This window comes from Lissotriton helveticus, chromosome 1_1 (assembly GCF_964261635.1).
Source record: "Lissotriton helveticus chromosome 1_1, aLisHel1.1, whole genome shotgun sequence".
Lineage (NCBI taxonomy): Eukaryota > Metazoa > Chordata > Amphibia > Caudata > Salamandridae > Lissotriton > Lissotriton helveticus.
In genome coordinates, this window is record NC_136057.1 from 62,965,500 (window position 1) to 62,987,324 (window position 21,825).

The 21,825-nt window shown below is 45.5% G+C and overlaps 1 protein-coding gene across 6 annotated transcripts in view; it reads left to right on the forward strand.

Annotated features, from left to right (window-relative positions):
* The window catches only part of LOC144824639 (uncharacterized), a 120,222-nt gene that overhangs the window by 72,573 nt on the left and 25,824 nt on the right, over window positions 1–21,825 (forward strand). The window contains exon 1 of one of the 6 annotated variants that reach the window (XM_078683893.1): window positions 11,045–11,163. The exons of 4 other annotated variants lie outside the window; for them this stretch is intronic. The gene's annotated coding sequence lies outside the window, so the exon portion shown is untranslated. Of the gene's footprint in view, window positions 1–11,044; window positions 11,164–21,825 lie in introns of those variants that run through there. One more of the 6 variants, XM_078683936.1, reaches the window with a different exon arrangement.

Consider the following 21,825-nt stretch of genomic DNA (forward strand, 5'->3'; position numbering starts at 1 on the left):
CCATGGAGCCCCCCAAACCCACCTCCACTCTGCCATGGAGCCCCCCAAACCCATCTCCCACTCTGCCATGGAGACCCCCCAAACCCACCACCACTCTGCCGGGATGTGCATCTATAAATGACATACAGTCACAGGGAGAGTTTAAAGTGTACGTGCCATTGAAATTAAGAAATAAACAAAGAAAGTTGAGGAAAGTATTTAAAGTATGCGGTCTGGATGTGCATCTGCAAAGGGCATAGTTACAAGGCAAGTTTAAAATATATATGTGAATATCATTAAAACAAAACTATTGAATGAAGTATTAAAAAGAGAAAAAAAAAGCCTCTGGTAACGAAATACATTCACACAGAGTATGCCTGTGAGGCTAAAACTGTTCCACTGTCCTCAACCCGTCCCAATCCGTATTCCGAAGCAAACACACCACAGAGACTGCCCTACTCATCCCCACAGATGACATCCGTACCCTCATGGACCAAAGCCACTTAGCAGCCCTCATCCTACTCGACCTATCAGCGGCCTTCAACACCGTCTCCTACAGCACACTAGTCGCCAGACTACACGACGCCAGCATACAAAGAAAAGCCCTGGACTGGATCCGATCATTCCACACCAGAAGAAGCCAAAGGATCAGACTCCCGCCCTTCCTCTCCCACCCCACGAAAATCACCTGCGGAGTCCCACAGGGTTCATCACCGATCCCCACCCTCTTCAACATCTACTTGGCCCAACATGCAGCCATCGTCCGACAACACGGCCTCAACCTCATATCTTACGCCGACGACATCCAGTTCATCCTCTCTCTCACCAAAACCCCACTACTGCCAAAATCAACTTCCAGAAATGAATGCAAGACGTTGCATTCTGGATGTCCAACAGCTGCCTGAAGCTGAACGCCGAGAAGACAGAAGTCCTCGTCCTCAGTGCCACCCCTTCTGCATGGGACAGCACCTGGTGGCCAACCGCCTTCGGAAGCCCACCTACCCCCACAGACCACGCCAAGAATTTTGGCATCATACTTGACTAATCACTCATTCAAGGGGATCCCCCCTGAGTCAAGGAAGACAGTCACCATTGCACTCATCACCAGCAGACTGGACTATGGAAATGCACTCTATGCCGGCATCACAAGTCCCTAATCCGCAAACTCCAGACAATACAGAACAGCGCCGCCAGACTCGTCCGCGGCATCCCCCAACACGAACACATCAGCCAACACCTACGAAGTTTCCACTGGCTCCCTGTGGAGAAAAGAGTCACTTTCAAAATCCTTACTCACGCCTACAAATGCATACACAACAATGGACCCAAAAGAATCAAATTCCACGTACCCAAAAGAAACCTCCGATCTTCCAACCTTGCACTGGCCATAACCCCGCACATCCACAGAGCCAGAGCAGGTGGAAGATCCTTCTCTCACATTGCAGCCAAGACCTGGAATGAGCTACTGGCAGCCATGAGACATGCCCCCTCCCTGAACACCTTCAGGGAGACCCTCAAGACATGGCTCTTTGGCTAATCACATCTGCAAGCTCGCCCACATCCCCCCCCCTCAGTGCCTTGGGTCCCTCACGGTTGAGTAGGGCACTTGCAATTCCTTGATTGATTGATTGATTGATTTGTAAGCAGACATCAAGGGAGCAGGGTAAAGTAGATCCCACAACCCAAACAGTGGAAGGACACTCAAGTACCAGCGCATGCTTCAGAGAAGGTCGAAATAACGGAAGACGACATAGTAGAATGTGCTGATCAATGAACAGAAACATAAATATCGACAGACCTGATTCTGGTGGGATACTCTTGATTTTTTAAGCAAAACATGCCTATATTATATGTGTCACAAATACCCTACTAAAAGCCCACCTGTAAGCCCACCTGTAGGTCGGTCATTGGATGTAAGGCTGTGACCGAATTATACCAGGTGATTCAAATAGAGAACATGAGAGGAAACATAGAGCAAACAATTCACTGAGGAGAGATGGGATAAGCTACGGGGCTACTCACAACTGGTCTCAAGAAATGCCACGTGTAAATGCTAGTTTTTTATCTATCTGCATCAGAAGTGTCTTTGGCCGCGGCGGTGACGTCGGGTGACTCTGGTCAGTGTTGACGGAGATAGTGTCACTCATAGTCATTGAAATGTCACTCATAATGACACTGAAAATATGAAAATGTCACACATTGCAATCTGAAACCTTGGTAGCTATGTATGGATAGTCTTTTAAAAGCAAATAACAGATATGGCACAGGTTTAAATGAAGACGGCTGAATGCCGGCTCGCTCCCAGGTACTTACTTCTACAATGGAACATTGTTGCTGCTGCAACAGGCCAGCCTGCAACAACTCGTCGTGGACCCCCGGGCCTGTGGGGCACCCAACACCACCCCTGCATGATTCATGGTCATGAGCCACTGTACACACACTGGTGGTGACAGCACTCACTTTAACACAACCTGAAGGGGGGAGAGGTGACTTCTCTACTCTGACCTCCCCAATTTATGACTGCAACACACACAAAGGAGTGGGAAAGCTTTACTTACTTGGGTTTACTGTGTAACGAAAATGGTACATGGGGCTCACATATTAAATTATCAAATTTAAAATTTACACGGAGTATAGTAGGTATTTTTAGATTTGCTGAAAAAATAGGAAATAAACCAATAAGGGAAATGCTCACCCTATACAGAAGTAAAGCAATCTCGACTGCATGTTATAGCGCAGCCCTATGGGGGAGAGCTAATACTGTAATCCTCCAAACACAAGAGAATAAGTTCTTAAAATGATTGCTAGCAGTCCCAAGCTCTACATCCAACTGGTTAGCACATAGAGAATTGTCTGTTCCCTATATTAGTGATTTTATAAAAACATCTGGTTTAACATTGTGGCATGGAATTTGGACACAGGAAGAAGCCATGTTTACTAAGAGTATAATACTTGATTGCCTGGCTCTAGACAATAGTAGGAAAATTCTGTGGCTTGAATATATTCAAATTTTAATAGGTAGCTGCAGAATAACCCTAGACCCTAAAGAACCTATGTCTATTCAAGAATATAGTAAGAAAGAATTGAAAACAAGCGTTATTACCGTCATGGACTTAGTAAGGGAGGGCAAATCTAATGTAAAACAAAGCATAATTTCTTACCATGAGCGTCCGCTCTTTATGGGTATACAGCCCTATCTTATTATAGTAAGAAATGTTCATCATAGATTCCTTCTGACTAGATTAAGACTTGGTACCCTACATTATCTGGTTGCATTTCCTAAGATTAGGAGAAGGTACCATGTCTTACCAAATTGTCCTTGTGATAGAAAATCTTCCCAAACCACGCTGCACTTTGTACTTTTTTGTGAATTTTATAGGGGCATTCGCAAATTTGCTTTGAAACCCCTGTTTCTGGCAAACAAATGTTATTATTATAAAGAAGCTTTTAATTATATATGTAGCTTGAAGGATGAAAAGATTATGAATGCTGCCTGTATTTTTATCCAAATGTCTATTAAGAAAAGAAAGACTTGTTCCCATTTGGAGGTCCTAACCTATGAAAATTTATGACAATTGATGTCGGACAATATAACGCACAATATTTAAAATATGTGATATTAAAAACACTTATGTATTTTTATCTATTGTGATGATTAATGGATCTATAAGATTTTACTGAAATCATATCAAATTGCCCCTCTGGATTTTTCTGTCAAATATGGACTGTATTTGTAAATATATGTGACTGTAAATATTATATTTTTAACTGATGTTTTTAGTATGCTTTTATGGTCATGTGAAATGTATCGAATAAAGCCTTTTTGATTTGATTTGATTTGAGTGGGGAAGTGGATAATAAAAGGTGGCACGTGCTCAGTGAGAAAAAACTGCCCTCACTCACAAAATTGTGACGTACTTCATCATTGGGCTTACTTACTAACACCCCTGCACAGACCAACGCCTGGGGTGGAGCAAAGGGGAGGGGAGGATGTAGACATAATGGTAGAGCGGTCGACCTCCGACCTGGGGAACCGGCTTCGAGTCTCGGCAACTGACGCACAACATCCTGTGATTCTGGGCAAATCACTTGATCTCCCCAAGCCTAACAAAAAAAAAAAATAATCAAAAAATGAATGTGTGGAGGAGGAGGAGCTACGCTAGCAACCAAGATGGCCGCATAAGCTCCCGTCTCTGAAGACCTCCGCCGCTGGCGGACCTATCCTGAAAATTATCCTGATCTCCCGCCCGACTCCCGTGTGTCTGAATCGTTGCTGAGCCCAGGGGGGCAATCCCGGAGTTTTATCGCTCTGATTGACGAAGTTACACCGTCTTTAATTTTTGGGCCTACTCCAGTGTGTGAGCCGGGGCCTCGAGTACTGACCCAGCCGGGTTTCAGTTGAACAACATCGGCCGCGGGTACCTGGCGGAGTCCGGTCTCATCGAAGTGAAACTTATTCTCGATCCTGGTGGTGGTCTTTGGTCCCGGCGAGCACTAGACAGACGGCGACGAGATGTAATTGCTGCGGTGGGTGGGGGGCCAGGTCCCGGGGACCCTGTTGCGTCCCTCGGGGTCCGCGGGTGGGGCCCCCGCTCGCGGCACCGGTGTAAATAGCGTCGAGCCTACAAGTCGCCCGTCGCCTCCGTTCATCCCGCTCCTGTTTGTTTCCCCGGAGAAGCCGGCCTCCGGGGTTAAGGACCTGCTCTGTTATCGTGCAAGCGGAGATGGATCGGACGATGTGTGGACCAACACTGGGGACCGTAATGGCCGCCATCGGGGCTTTTCACCTGCAAATGGAGGTCGCTCTCCACAAATTGACTGTGAGCATCGAGACTATGTGTTTGAGACTGGACTCCAGCCCTGTGTCAGACTTGCAACATACGGTGACCCCCACGAAGCTTGATCTAACTCGAGAGGAGAACCCCTAACATAATCAAGACCTGGTGCCATTTGTCTATGCACGAATACAGCGGTACGTTACTGGAGCCCCTGAACAACTAGCAAGACCGGCAGAGTCATCGCCCGCGCAGGACTCATTTCTTCCTTCGCTGCTGGAGACTTCCATTAATACTTATTGGACTGACTTTCGTGTATCCGGTACACTTCGAGACTTAACATTTTTGACCCTTTCAGGATGTATTGGTCTCCTTTTTCTACAACGTTTTGACTCTTTTGCTACTATTTTGGTCCTACTGGATGGGGTTTGTGCGATGGATCGTAAGGGCCAGGGCTGAATTTGACTTTCTGAGTCCGGTACAGTGACTCTCTTTTGGCTCTGCTGGGTTGTTTCCGTGAGCGTAGGGGCCAGATGGAAGTCTGATTGTCTGGGTTTGGTACAATGGCTATGTTCGATAAGGGATTTGCTGCCTCTGTAGTGCCGGGAGTTGGGCGGGAAGTTCTTTTCTCCTACTGTGACTCCCCTATCTGTTTGCTTATTGGTCTGCTTTAATTTGTTTAGTACGACGGTAGGGGATGTCTGCTTTTGGCGGGGGGGGAGGGGAGTCCGGGAGCCCGTATTGTATTGTATGACATTTCCTCCTCCACCTTTTCCCTTCCTTGGGGTTTAGTTTAGTGGGCGACAGGCACGCTGCTAGTGGGGTTAGGTCGTAGCCATCTGCAGGGGTGCAGGGTGGGGGGCTGAGGGTTTTTTCTTTATTTTTCTTTTATTTTGTTCTATGACCTTTCTTTTCCCTTTTCCCTTCTTCACAAGAGATGTGGCATATTCTCCTGAGCCTTCTTTCCTCATATCTGGGTGTCGAGTGTCCGATCTTCATATCCTGTATCCTGGGTGGGCGGGATCCGACGATGTTTGCTTAAGGCTATCTGTACCGTATTGTTTTGCCCCAGCTCTAAGCTGGTATTGTTGACTTTCAGATGACTATAATTGTTGTATATTTCCTTAACTCATTTGCCCATTCACCGCTACAATATGTTTCTCCAAATGATACCCGATATGTACATTTCTACTCTTGTGTTATAATCAATAAAAATATATATTAAAAAAAAAATGAATGTGTTCATCTGTAAGAAAACTGGTCCTTATGTAAAGTGCTCTGATACCCGATTCCTCGGGTCTAGTTCGCGCTATGTAAAACTCTAAAGAAGAAGAAGAAAAAAAATTGTGATCACTGAAGAAAAGTGCAGCTAGTGAAAGTTAAAACTAGCTTGGATGTGTACCCACTCAAAACTTTATTCCTGGGTCATCTGGCTAGTTTTTAAAACGTGAAGGATGGTGGTGACAGGAGAAGATTAAGATTCCTTCACCCCTCCTTACTGCCAAGGTGTCAACATGTTTCTGCCGTTTAAATCGTGCCCACAGTGTCTGGTCACTCCGGCATTCATCAGGACCCTCCGGATCCCAAAACGTAGTACCCTTTGATCCTGCCTAAGGTATCTATGGAATGTATTCCTTTCAACATGGGGTTTCCTATTTCACGCACACTTCATAATCTATGGGAAACGCACATGGAGGGGAGAGAGTTGTTACTAGATTGCCATTTGATCCTCCACAAAGTATCAGGGAGTAGAAAATTCATAACGCCTGGGTGCTTCTTCCCTCTTTGCACCACATCCACGCCACCACCTCACAGTACCCTATTGGTATAATATTTCAAGCATTGCGTTCAAATCGGACTAAACATTTAGCGTGGAACAGTGTCCACGCCACATTACACTCAGGAAAACGCTTTTACCATCACCGAAATCCGTTTCAATCAAATACACCCACTAATGCTAGATGTAGTCAAACTCTATAAGGAGATAAAACTTATAAATAATGGTGTTATAAATAGGCAGGATTATTTGGTATGTATAAATGGGGAAAATCAATAAATCTGGAAGCAACTCATAGTGCCATTTGACACAGTCGGAAGGGTCATGAGGCTGAAAAAATGCCTGGATTACAGTGGAAATGCTCCAGTTCGCAAAATTAAAGTAAGCGATAACTGGAATACTTTGTCGGTGTAACTGCTCACCCGGTATAAAGGTGGAAAATAAATCAATTCGGAAGCAACGCATAGTGTCATTTCACACAGTCGAAAGGGTCATGACCGCTGAAAGAATGCCTAGATTACAGTCGAAATGCTCTAATTCACGATACACCTGCGTATACCACCACTGATAGTCATAATTAAAGTAAGCGATCACATATTTACTTTGTTGGTGTAACTGCTCACCAGTACCGTAATCTGTGTCCACATCTTGTAGATGTTCCGTCCCATGGAACCTTACCCCTAGTTCCTTACTTTGTCAATGTGGGTTCACTTCTTGGACATTCTCCAACTCTTGCTGTGTAGCTGGCGAGTTGCTGTCCTCCTCCTACCCTAAAACGGGAGAAGTTCCGGTCACGTGGGGGATGTAAGCGTCACATGATCTCGAAGTTTACGACGTCATTCTTCCAATCTTCAGATCTATACTGTGATTTTTTTACAGGTTATTGGAAAGATAACTTTATTGAATGCTTGTCTATTCCTCAAGGTTGCATGGCGATATAAACATATAACGCCCCCAGCTCATTGCCGATAAATTATGATTGGCTGGAAGTGTGAATGTAATATATAGATTCCCTTTGGGAGGAATGTTGTTTCTGGCTGGGGGTCACCCATCGTAGTGTTGTAAATTATAAGAACTGTGCCTGATGTGTAATTACTTCTATTAGTCGAGCTGACAAGGGGATAATTCCTATACATGTTTAAACCAATACAATATATAGATAATGGTAAATGTAGGGAACCTTCTTACACCTAAGGTTCGCATTAACTCATATCTCTCCTACATTTTCCTTCATCAGGTTTTTTCTATGGCCGCCTAGCATGTTCAGTTGTTTGTATTTCTCATATTTTATTTGATTTTATTCACAGATTGATGCTCATGGGGGACACTAATCAAAACTGGAGTCTATATAGTGGTCAACTTTATCTTCATTCAATCCCAACACATGGCTTTTTAATCTATACACCCACCTCTGTTACCTCATCAGGAGTAATCTCTTTTTATCTCCTGTAGATGGTCTGATTCTGGTTTAGTCCAGCACCGTCCAGGATAGGTCATTTACTGTGTGGTGTTCCTCTAGGTAGTGTGTAGTAAACTTTGTATTGGATTTCTGGCATCTAATGGTACTTCTGTGTTCTTACACCTAAGATTCGCATTAACTTGTGTCTCTCCTACAATTTCACTCATCAAGTTTTTATCTATAGCCACACAGCAGGTTCAGTTGTTTGTATTTCTCATATTTGATTTAGTTTTATTCACAGATAGATGCTCACGGGGCAAGGGGGCATGATAAAACACAAGGTTGTTAGTAAGCAAGCCCAGTGATGAAGCATGTCACAATTTTGTGAGTGAGGGTAATTTTTTCTTTGTGTGTGTTGCAGTGACAGTTCTCAGTGTGGCAGGGGGGCAGGCTCCTGACTCGGACTGACATCAGCTCTATTGCTGGTGCTGATATGCTCAGCCTGTGTGTGACATGGTAACTCACGGAATCCATACAGCTGGGCTTGGGAGCATATGGCAGTGCTGACCAGCTTCACCAAAATGGCAAGTCAGGCGTGGCCAACTCTGGGTCCGGGAATCGATCCTCATCCACAATGCCGTGGTGCGAGCGGCGAAGAGGACCTGAGCTGCCATTAATTTGCCCAACACAATGACAACTGTCATCGAACCCTTCCTGAAATGCCACGCACTTGCACCGATGCGGGTAGCGCGGACCGGCAGCACTGCAGGACTAACTCTGTGACTCACCCCCGCTTATTAAAATGTATCAAGGGTTCACAATTATATTTTAAGTATCTAAGTAGCCAAGCCATTGGGTAGTTACTCCTCAGTGATGCGGCGTGGTATCGGCCCTGGGTATGTCCAGTCCCAATACATTGTAACAAAGAAGAGAGCTGCGAGAAGCAGATCATGAGCACGCCCCTGAAACCTAACTGGAACAGCGCACAATACACATTGCCCCTCAGTCATGGTGCATTATAGCAGCCAAGGAGGCGCTATAATGCGTGACTTCGCATTTCAGTGAGGTGATGCGGACCACCACACTGAAATAATTTAGTTAAAACGCCTGATGTATGATACGTGGCAGGGCTGGCCATACTGATGCAACTAAACTGAGGTCGTGGGCACGTGGCACGCCGGCTCATGTGGCAGTCAGAATTTCAGCTATAATGAATGATTTTTATTTTGCTTCTGTGAGTTGTCAATGAGTGTGCTTTGAAATACAGCAGCCTGCCAGGCTGTGACCTGGACTACTGTTAGCCAACTATAATTATGAAGGGTGAGGCAGCAGAAATCTGTGTCGGGCCCCCTCACATCCTACAAGACTGGACACGGGTCTTGCGTTGGACAGAGAGATCCGCCTGGCCAGTGATGTTCCTCCTTTGCCTCGATTGATTGCCAGCAAAAAGCCTAGGGCCCAGTGGGTGTACTAAGGCTGGTGAAAGCTGGAATTACTAACTGCTTTTCTGCGGGTGTAATGTTGTTTTGATCTCCCTGTCTTTTTGTGCCCATAGAACACCGGCCTGACCTCCAACAGGTATCCGAGGCTGTGGCAACATGTCCCTAGTTCAATTTTCTATCTGCCCGGCCCCTGGAATTGTTTCTGTCTCCTGGCAACACTAGTACTTTTAAGCTGGTGACATCCACCAGGTCAGAGAGCTCCTCTCACGTCCAGCGTGCCTCCTGATTCGAGACAGAAATCACAGCAGTCCACATATATCCTTATGAATTACACCATTTGTGCTGCTTGTGTAATACAGAAATAGACAAACAAATTTAGCTCCATCAGTCGATATCACAGAAACCGCTCTACAACATGGCATGCATGGCGAAAATTAAAGGTGAAACCATAGTTGGCCTAACGGCTAGGGCGGTCGACCTTGAATCTGGGAAACTGGGTCCGAGTCTCGGCAATGACGCTGAGCATCCTGTGATTCTGGGCAAATTACTTAATCTCCCTGTGCCTAACAAAAATGATGACTGTGTCCTCATGTAATGCAACTGGTGCTATGTAAGGCGCTCTGATACCCGATACAGGGTCAATTTCGCGCTATATAAAACTCAGTAAAAAAAAAACAGCTATTGCTTATAAATGGTTTTAGGAGTGTTTTAGATATTTTAACTGGTTGCAGCAGTTAACAGTAGTGTTGTGCCTATGACTTTACAAGGGCACTGCGATAGTGCCCTTCCATTTCTGGTGCTTTGCAGCACATAACGTTTTAATTTCTTGTTGCTCAGATGGGTGCTATTTCTGATATATTTATGCTTTCCTCTTCTTCTTCGCTTAATTATGCTGGCCAGAAAGTGTCACTCATAGTCATTGAAATGTCACTCATAGCAATGTGAAACCTTGGCAGCTATGATAAGAAATAACCCAAAAACCTAGAAAGATTAGAAAAAATCAGTTCTTTTAATTTTCACTTTGAGGTATGACTTCTACCACACTATATTTGGTCTGGTGTATAAAATTGCATGGTATTTTTCTCTATTTACTTTGCTATGTACAATGATGTGCATTTAAAAAACCTGGTAAATAAAGTGTTTCAAAAATAAAATGAAAATATTAATAGGCTGACCAGTTTAATTGCACCACTAACACGTATTCTCATATATTTAATGAAATATAAACTGTCGCTTCCACTTGACAATCTCTGTGAATACTCCGTAGTCCTCTGCATCAGTGTTTTGAAGATGCTCATGTGAAGTGAAGCTGGAAATACTTTTTTACAGCAGTAACCAAGGGTGAGACCCTGTACGAGGACTGTGTGCATCTTAAAAACATTCATTTATGTGACTTCTAAACACCCAGATATTTCCTGCCACAAAATGCTTGTTTGTTTAAATTCACTCGAGACTGGATGTGATGGTTCTTTAAGTGGCCAGCAGAGGGCGCGCCTCGCCTGCTGAGATGAATACACTGAGCACATTGTATGAAAGGGAGAAGGGTTTCCTGTTCCAGGTTAGCGGTGGCAGAAACAGTACAAGCAGCAGATGTTGACGTCACTTCCTGCCTCTCCCTCTGTGTCCAGTCTGCTGCAGAGGAGGAGGAACGCCCTGTCTGTCTGTGCAGTATCTTCATCTTCAGACCCTCACAGCCCCCCCCCACTTCCCAGACCCCAAATCTGCACCTGCCCCACCCCAGCCATAGGAGGAGGAGAGAGCCTGGAAATGTCTGCACCGGTTTCTGCTCAGGTAGGAGATTGTCAGCACCTTGTGCTGTGTTTGTAGAAATAGTCTGAATAATCCTGGAGGAAATCTTCAGTAGCCAGGCTCTTCTACCCAGGAACCTCTGGGGGTCTTTCCGTCTGGCCCTGGGGGTGTTTGTGGTCATCATTTGTTTTAAAGAGAGGATCTGTGCACTGCACTGCATCTTAATGCACTGTGACAGACCTGTGCACACTGTACTTTACTGCACTATGAGGAATCTGTGCCACTACAATGCATCTTACTGTACTGAGAAGTTTGTGCCACTGCACCGGCATTTTTACTGCACTGTGAAAATTCTGTTCACATCTGTGCACACTCTTTACTCGGCTTTCCCTGTCAGTTTGTTGACTTGCCCACCTGTACCCCTGTTTCAGAAACATGTCCCCCAGGCAGCTGAACATCAAGGCTCCCCTGCTGCCCCGTGCCCCTTTGCCCCTGTTTTCATATCTCAGTCTAGGTAAAACCTCAGTCTTTGCAATAGGTTCCAGCGGCATAGGCTGGCTTATAGCATTATCTGCTGCAGAGGTTGTGTATCTGCTGCCGGGATTGTGTGTATGTGCACTGACCTTGGGTCTGCCAGGTAGGAGGCCTTTCAATCAGTGGAACATACATGCCTGTGTTTTTGATGTACATCTGCAGGTTGGATGTGTGTGCATGTGAACAGGATAGAGTTGTCTTTGCAGGCTGTCTGTGTGTTTGAGGCACATCTACAGTGTGTCTTTTTGAAGTGTGTCTGTCTTAGCAGATGTTGGCGGGACTGTCAGCCACTCTTTTTGGCCTCTCCTCTCTGTACAGAAATCTTTATGATCACTTGCTGTAAGAGGGTCTGCTCTGTGCAGAATAATCAGGTACTACTCGGCACACGGCAGATGTCTGAGCAAAGTCACATGTGAAGTTCTAGTTCTTCCCCACAGTTTGGAAGAATTAGGCAGGTTTGACTGAGACTTCAGCATGACTTCCAAATGTGTGACTGATTACAAGCACCCATGGCTACTTGTATGACCATGCTACAGGGGGTTGTTTCACTCTCTCATCAACGGTGTGTTGATGAGGATTGTGCTATGATGTGAAGCCTACATGAAGGATTCCAAGAGATTCTTGAAGTCATTCTGCTCTAGTTGTCACTTCAGCAGGAAGGGGAGAACAAGATGAGCGAGCAGAAAAAGCAAGAAGAGGCCAGAGAAGAGAAATAAGAGTGATACAGAGAGAATAAATACGAAGGGTGAATAAAGTAATTATTTGATATCGGCCAAAATATGAAAGAAAGAAATTTGAACGGGAGGGAACGAGAGTTCTAAAAGATGGCTAGGAAAAGAAATGTAATGAACATTATTAATAGATTGACAAAAGTTGAGTTATATGTTAGGAGCTAAAAATGTGATTTAAGTGCGACGTGAATGTGAGTCTTTAAGATTTATAGGTGTAATATGCTGTTTAGTGGTACCAATACTTGAACCAACTTTATAGCCACGGATCTGGGATTTAATCCCAAGCACCGAACGGTGTAAATGAAACAAAGGGAGGGATCAATGTATTTTCGGGTTACCAATCTCAGCTCTACTGAGATAGTTAAGAGGTTCCAACCGTCCTCCTTTGTAAATGTGTGTATGCACATACTGCACAGATTTGTATTACCTTTGTATCAAACATACCAATCCTGATAAATTCTGTTGGAGATGGCCCTTTCTAACGTGCTTTCCCTTTTTTTTTGCTTTTGTCCCTCCTGGTTTTCCGCTGATCTATGTACTAGCCTAAGGACTTTGATAGCTTTTTACACTGCCATTCAGTGCCAAAGTGATGTGCTTGTCATATACATACTGGTGATTAGTGTATGCGGGCGGAAAAGGGTTGTATATGGTGGCGGTGTCTATCAGCCACCGCAGGCCATATTACAATGGGCTGTAAACAATGCCTTTCTGTGGCGGCATTAAGGCATGCGGAGTCTCCCTGCGGGGGCCTGTTGCGGGCCCCCAGGGACTCCAGGGGGTGGGGGGTGCACATGAGGGGTACCTATTGTACCCCCCTGCATTTCAATGTACGTGGTGCCTGTCATGTTGTTCATTGAAAAGCACAATGTCCATTTTTTGCATTGCAGCGGGCAGTGCTCTGTTAAAAATGCAGGTTGCACCCGCCACTGTGGCGGGCGCATCCTAATTCCCCCCACAGGACCCCTGCCCTTATGGCGGGCAGTCCCGTTGTCCGATAGGATGGCGGGCGGACAAAGTCTGCCAGTCATCCTAATGTCCCCCAAAGTGTGAAGTAAGAGTTACATATGATCCGAGGTATAAACACTAACAAAGCGCTCTAACACTTTTCGCTCAGTGATTACTCTGTTGTGGTTCAGGAGAAAAAGTAGGGGGGCTATTTCCTGCCCTCCCCGTGATTTGAGTGTTCAGTGTGGTATTGCGTATTGTCTTTGCTGTCTTTGGCCTAATAAAAAACACTCCAGCTGTCGTAGGGCCCTTGCTTCGCCTTCTGGTGCAGGGCGGGCTGTGTTTTATGGTAGGCATGGAGGGAGGGAGGGAGGGAGGGAAGGATGGTCTTGGCTGCAGCTCTGGCCTCGTGCAGTGCCCCTGCTATTACTAGTTAGCGAGAGGCGCTAAAGTGGTGGTATTGGTACTGTTAGTGGTATTATTGGTGGTGGTAGTGGTGTTGTTAATAAAGCAGGCTTTTGAAAACAACCGGTCAGGTGGCTTTAATATAGATGACATGTGTTTGAGGGTAACAACTGCTCTCGTCTGTTAGCGTTACAGTGTGGGGTACCACAGGGGTCGTCCCTTAGCCCCACACTGTTTAATGTCTACATGGCCCCGTTGGCGGAACTAGTTGCTCCGTTTGGTATCCAGTTAATAAGCTACGCGGATGACACCCAGCTGGTGTTTTCCTTGCAACAATCAGACGCTCCCCCGAACAATCTGGCTAATTGTTTGGAGGTGGTAGTAAACAGGATGAATTCGTCTCAGCTCAGACTTAACGGAGGAAAAACTGAGCTGATGCTCTTAGGAAAGCAGGATATCCCCGACTGCCTAGCTTGGCCCACTTGTATGGGTGCCATACCATCACCCAAACCAAAAATAAAAAGCTTAGGCTTCTGGCTCGACAATGTTTTGTCCTTCGAAACTCAAGCCAGAAAGACCTCTGCAGTTTGTCATGGGATACTCAAATCCCTGCGTAAAATCCTGCCCCAACTCCCTGAAAAAGCAAAGAAGACCGTAGTTCAATCCTTGGTTTTATCATAAATTGACTACGGGAATGCTTTATACCTTGGGGCACCGGCATCCACTTTTAAAACCCTACTACTATGCCGCCAGGATTTTGACTGGAACTAGTCGATATATGTCGGCGAAGCCAGCTCTAAGATCACTCCATTGGCTCCCTGTGAAGGAACGGGTGCGATTTAAATCCCTATGCATCACATACAAGATCATGCATGGAGAAGGCCCTTCCATTTTGGAAAATATGATAAGTCCTTACAAGCCCCAACTCAATCTCCGCTCGAGTGACCACAACCTGGCAATCATTCCCAGAATAAAGCGAGCCCGCTCAGGCGGCCGGCTCTTTTCTCTGCAAGCAGCAAGAGAATGGAATGCCCTCCCATATAACTTGAGGCAGGAACAGACCTTCCTTCAGTTTAGGAAGAAACTCAAAACCTTCCTATTCCCCAGAAATTAGCCTGCAGTAGGAATGTTGATCGGACTAGCCCAGGGTTACCGTTGCCAAGAGCGCTGGGATGCCTACGGGTAGCCATGCGCTATATAAGTGATTTTACAATTACAATTACAATTACAATGTAACACAGATGTGCTGTTGTCAGTTTCCCGCACTCAATATGGAGGGTTGGGCATTTTTTCAAGGTTAAGAAAATGTATATCGTTACATTACTGGATCAGCTCTTGGACTTACTGGGTAAGGCACAACGGACTCCATATTATTTTAGGTCAATAGCACATTTTTATCCTAAAGTTGAACCTAATGCAGGAGAGTAGTCTATGCTTATACATGGGCTCAGTGCATTTCCAGGCTCAGCTGCAGAGTTAGATTCCCCCATCACACAGGGGGAGGTTAGGGAGGCTATCTAGAGACTCAAATTGCACATTGCCCCGGGACCTGACGGCCTTACAGCTCATTTTTACAGGTGTTTTTCGACAGAGCTTATTCCTCATTTTACGGCTTTATTTCAGAACATCGCCCCCGATGCGCAGGTCTCCAGCTCTCTGGCGGAGGCTGTAATTACGGTAATGCCCAAACCTGGTAAGGATCCGCAACTCTGCGGCTCCTACTGACCCATCGCACTTCTCAATCTGGATGCCAAGCTTTATTCCACGATTTTAGCAGAGCGTTTAGAGAATCTGATACCGGCGTTAATCCACCCGACCAATCTGGCTTTATGAACGCATGACAAAATCAGGCGTACAGTCCATCTGATCGAGAAGGCTACGAGGTTTTGTATCCCCACAGTGTTAGTGGGCCTCGACGCGGAAAAGGTCTTTGATCGGGTGGACTGGGCTTTCCACTTTTTAACCATGCGGAAGTTCGGGTTTGGAGACACTTTTCTTAATATGGTGAAGGCTAACTATCACCATCCCACCTCTCGCGTGACGGTAAACAGCTGTTCCTCCTCCCCTTTTGCTTTGTGCAGAGGCACCCGACAGGGGTGGCCCCTCTCACCCCTTTTGTTTGCCCTTAGTATCGAACCCTTGGCGGTCAGGTTTCGGCCCAACGACGAGATCCGGGGCATCCCCTTTGGCGATATTGAGCATAAAACCTCCTTGTTTGTCGATGACATCCTCCTTTCGCTTGCCGACCCGGCAAAATTGTTGCAGGCGGTACAAGGAGAGCTACGCAGCTTTGAGCAGGTAGCTGGGTTCAAGATAAATTACACAAAATCCTTTATACTTAATCTCACCCTCTCCCCTGCTGAGGTGCTTCGCTCGAAACACCTGACGCCTTTTCAATGGGCTAAGCACTCTTTACTCTATCTGGGAGTGCGCCTCACGGCTAGACTGGGCGAACTTTATAAAACGAATTACCCTCCTCTGTTGACGCAACTCCAGCAAGACTTTAAACGATGGTCACCCCTCTACATTTTCTTGGCTAGGACGAATAAATGCAATAAAAATTACAGTGGTACCTACATTTTTACACTTATTTCAGGCACTCCCTATTGAATTGGAGAGTACTTTGTTTCCGACCCTCCGCACTCTGATCACCAAATTCATCTGGCAAGGGGGGAGGGCGCGCCTGCCCCACCATGTGCTCAGACGTCCTCGTGCTAAAGGTGGATTAGCCCTACCTGATTTGACTTTATATTACCAGGGTGCTCAGTTACGGGTATTAGCTGAGTGGTCGGCCAGGGAATCTGACAAGCATTGGCTCCACATGGACTGTGCCGTTGTGGGGCGATATATATGGGATGTGCTGTGGAAAGCCAGGAGAGATCGTCCTCCCAATGCCTATCTTAGCACCCCCACCCGCACGACTCTGATCATTTGGGACAAGGTTACAAATAGGGAGGGCTGAACTTCATTCCCTTCCCCATACACACCCATTCATTTTAATCCAGGTTTCCCCCATGCATTACGTGAGGGGCCCTTCTGTTCCGCTATGGGGAGGTCTTGACGTTTGCTGAATGTAGAAAAGAATTTGCGCTTCCGCAGATTGAACATTACCACAATCTTCAGCTCAAGCATTGGGTCTCGACACCTCCCTTTAGAGTGGCTGCTACCAGGGAGCTTACGGAAATGGAGAAGTTTGTGACCTATAAGGCGGACTCCAAGAAAGGCGCTATTTCGGCTCTCTATGACATGTTGCTCCACACTACACATTCTCCAAGGGGACGTTACATGACTTTTTGGGAGCAAGTTTTAGGTAGGGACATTTCAGACGGGGAATGGGCACATATATGGGGGGACATCTCCAAGCACAACAAGTCCATGGCTCTCCGAGAAGTTCACTATAAACCTTTATATGATTGGTACCTATACCCTATTAAGCTTCGACGCATTTTTCCAGACACCTCAGATCTCTGCTGGCCGGGATGTGGCTACAGAGGGATTTCAGGCATATATGGTGGGATTGCCCTACGATTCGTCTTTTTGGGACGAGATTTTATCTCATATCAAAGACATATTGGGTTTCCCCATTCCAGTTTCATTTGACTTTGCTCTCTTTGGACGTAGAGACCCCACCCATATCAGGCAAACTAAGACTGATAAAGCGATTACGTTTACGTGTCTGGGGGCAGTCAAGCTCACTTTAGCAGCTGCATGGAAGAAGACAGATGCCCCTGCGATATCGTTGTGGCATGCCTGACTGTGGAGGAAACTTTCCATTGAGCATCTTGCGGACATTTTCCGGAATGATTACAAAGATTTTGTGCTCCACTGGGGCCCTCTGGTGACCTTTCTGTCTCAGGGTCTGCCTTCTGCGGTTTGTCCTCCGACGGTGCGGGCCATGCACCTTTTCCAACTATAGGTTTTCCTTCTCTGACTCGTTGCCCTCCAGGGGGCCCCTAAGCTATATTTTAGGTTTGCCTGAATCTCAACACTAGTCAATATGCCAATGTCCAAATTTTCCTCCTCTGTATTATTTTCTTATTGTTTCCATTATAATTTAGTTAACACCGGGTTGGGGGGGGCGTGGGAGGACTTTGTTTGTTTTGGGGGAGGGGTGTTATATGTTCTTTAAAACTAGCATCATTCACTTTGTGCAGGGATGTAGCAGGCCTGGGGATTATGTGAAGCTGAACCCACCATAGCTGTTTCTAATGCAACCCCGGAAACTGCACGCCCTCTGGTACCCTTGTGGTCACCATCCTCTCTGTAATGCTTTGTTTGATGCTCAATAAAAATAAAATAAAATAAAATAAAAAATTAATCTGTAACAAATCAATTTTCCCAGAAGCTTCAGCCAAGCTAACATGAATTGGGGCGAGTTATTGATAAAGGTCACCTTACCTAGGGTGATCGTGTTTGCTATTATTCTGAGTAAGCCCCCTTAGATCTACCTGCTGCTGATGGAACTGCTGGCGTAACAAAGGAGTTGTAGCTATTTACCTAGACAGACTGCTCTGCCCAATTTTCCTGAAAGCAGATAATATCAGAATTCGTAAAAACCTTATGCCAATTTTGATTATCCTTTTTGTTTTCTTAACCAGCTATATTCCTAGAGAGAACCTTTATATCACTTGGGGACTCCTGCGACCGAATCACTGTCTGTACTGGTGAGAAGGATGATGTAGGGTCAATTGGTAAGGATGTAATACTGCTTAGTGAACCTAAAACGACCAACTGAACCCTCTCCACAGGTACCACACCAGAAACCGTTAAAAAGAACAGACTGCTGAGATAAATTATTTAGTAGAAAGATCAGTCAATCACATGCCTCCATATCTTCCAACACTGAGTACCTATTTGATAGGGCAAGGGCATCAAAAGCCACCTGCACAGGCTTATGACCAGTTCTCACTAAAGAAAGGCCCTGAGTTAATACGGTGGATCTACGTACTGGTGCGGACCTATACAAAAAAGCCCAATGAGACTGCATACATCTTAGAATGGAGTGAAGGGGCAACCGATAAACTCTCTAATAGGTCTCTCACTAGCCATTCATGATGAAATCTTAAAATAACCAGTCATTATTGGTTGTTTTTACATTAGACCCAATTCACTGCGTTCTTTTGGTCATTATCAAATGATTTTGGATGAGATGACCTTGATTAGAGTTTTGAGTCATCCAGTGTCGAGCCTTGACCTTCAGCTGAAGTGAAGATTTTCTAAGATTGGGATGTAGTAAAGGCACGTTGACTAAAATGTTAACACACTGACAAGCAGCAAGAGGGAAGTCCATGTATTGCTGATTTGGTCTGCTATGGGCCCGAGTAGATGGGGGATTTACCTTAACCTGTAGTCTTGATAAGTCGTGTGATTGCCCCTCACCCATATAATCTTGTATGGTCAACTGCGGTGGGCAACACCTAAGGACCAAATCTACATGGTCTGGACCTATAGGATCCCGGCTGGGAGCCACTGATTTTCAACACAAGGATGACCAATAGAATTAGAGGTCGATTTAACTAACTCACGACCAAGGATCATGTTTTTACAATTAGTTCACAAATTATGACTTTCACAATCATAGTTTTAAGGAGTTTAACAGACATCAGAGGGGTTGACCTTAGTTGGTGGTTAGAGGATAGAAGTAGCTAAACTACCACTGGAATCTACCGTCATTTGTTGTGCTAACCTTGTAAGGTGCGAGCTATGGAATCTAAACCGGCATAGATCGGTCGCAAAAGTTGTTTAAAGTTATCAAGAAGATCACACCGATATGAGGGAAATGTAGTCTCTGAATGTTGGTGCCCATTCATACATGTGGAACTCGCTGGCATAGCGACCTTTCTGATCTTCTTGGCAGGACACTTGGAGGGCAGTGTCGCATGGCCTCATTTTCATTTACCATTTACGAAGCGTTGTTTGGTTTCCCACTAAATGTGGAGGCAGGCTGTGAATGTTCGGGGGTTGGTACAGAGACTGCCGGCAATTCTGGAAGAGAAACCCCATCTAGTTTTGTTACACCCCCCCTTGGTTGGAGAATCAACTAGGTGACCTCGCTGCTGCCTTTGAGCGCCTCCAGGCGCTGGAAGAGTGATGCGGCATGTGGTAGAGCCTGGGGGCTATAGTGAATGCCCCGACTCTGCTCCGGTGCGGCCCCCACAGCGGGTCCTCGCTGCTGCCTTTAAGCGCCTCCGGGCACGGGAAGAGTGTTGCGGCATGTAGTGGAGCCTGGGGACTGTAGTCAGTGCCCCGGCTCTGCTCCGATGCTTCCCCAGGGATTCTCTAATAGAGTGCTCTACCTTGCACTCACTTCAATTGTCCAACTTGAGCATAATTAGAGACTTGAATCTTCATCTTGATCTAATCAACAATAAAGAAATCTATGACTTTACTAATGACATGACCACTTTCCAATTAGCTCAGTTATTAAAACATTCAGCCACTAGGCCGGCCATCTGCTGAACCCTGTGTTTTACAACCTGGCCACCCTTCAAACTGCTCCCCCTATTCCAGTGACCTGGTCAAGCCATTATTTGGTGCCTATAACCATTGATAAACCTAGCGTTGAAAAAAACATTACTGGTAAACCCACAATGAGAAAGTAGTGGCATAAACTTGACCCATCTGCCTTTTCAAGGTTTATCGAAAGGAGTGTGTGTCTATAAGACTCCAATATAGAACAGGCGGAGACTTCCATCAAAGCATGGCTCAATTCCGCCTTGGATCATTTCATTCCTGCCAAGCTCTATAAAAGTAGGAAGCAGCCCCCCAGTTGCTTGGTTCAATGAAGCATTGCTCATAAAAGAAGCAATTCAAAGAACTAGAGTGCGCTTGCTACAAATCCTGTGATGCTGCCACATGAATGCAATACTTGAGAGCGATTAAATGCTACTAGAAACTGATTAAGACAGCATGTGTCAAATTATTTGCCGACAAATCAAAAGCAGCAGCAAGCTTTCAAAAGTAATCTTCTTTGTTGTGAACAACCTGAATAAACCCACCTCCACTCCTGGATAAGCGGAAGCTTCTAACAGCCACTTCAGCAAGCTTGGTCAGTTATGTTTATCTTTACTTTAACAGGGGTGAGAAAACAGTCTAACCTGTCTCTCTTGACACAGGGACCTACCACTCGCAATGGGCTCCCTTGGACCAATTGGCTCTACTTGACATAGATTCTATCTCCACCTTAACGCGTTAAGTGAAATCTGGATCTCCAGATAACCCATTTAAACCTGATTATATTTTAACATTTCAAGCGAGCGTCACACCCATATTTCTAGAATTAGCCAAACTCTTACTGAGCACTGAAGAAGTATCAATATCATGGAAACATGCCAAGGTTATACTTCTTCTAAAAAACCTTCGCTAAATGCTACTCAGCCAGAAAACTATCAACTTATTTCTCTTCTGTCGTTTCTGTCCAAGGATGGGGAGAAACATGTAAACAATCTCCTAACCGAAATATTAGAATAATATAAACTATTAGATTGTTCCCAAAATGGATTTAGATCATACAGCACCAACATTGCTATTTTAACAGTTACTGAATCCCTTTGCAGTACTGCAGAGGCTGGCAAATCCCAGGCTCTGATACTCCTAGATTTAAGTGCGACCTTCGACACTGTCTCACATGCAATAATATTAACTCGCCTCACTGACCTGGGGGTACAGGGCAAAGGTCTGGCCTGGTTTACCTTCTTTTTAAAGGAGTGGTGTTATGATGGTGCTCTCTCTTATCTCATTGACCTGCCGCGCGAGGTTGACTGGTCATCCTTGGAATTCTAGTTTGTTCTAGGTCTTCCGGTCATTCTAGGCGTGGTGGTTGCTGAGGGAGGAGTGTGGGAGCTCTGTCTGATGAAAGTAGCTACAATAAAACTATCTATACCTTCATATTTGACTTCTGGTTGTCCCCTACTTGAACAAGTGGTCTTTTAAAGTTGTACCCTCCCCTTTCGCCTCATCACAAAGAGGTCTGGCTCCTGGTGTCCCTCAGGGTTCGGAGCTCATTCCTACCCTTTTTAGGTCTTGCCTAGCATTGCAGCGTGAATGCGCTACCATCGCTTTGCGAGGCATGCAGTATACACTGTAGTGT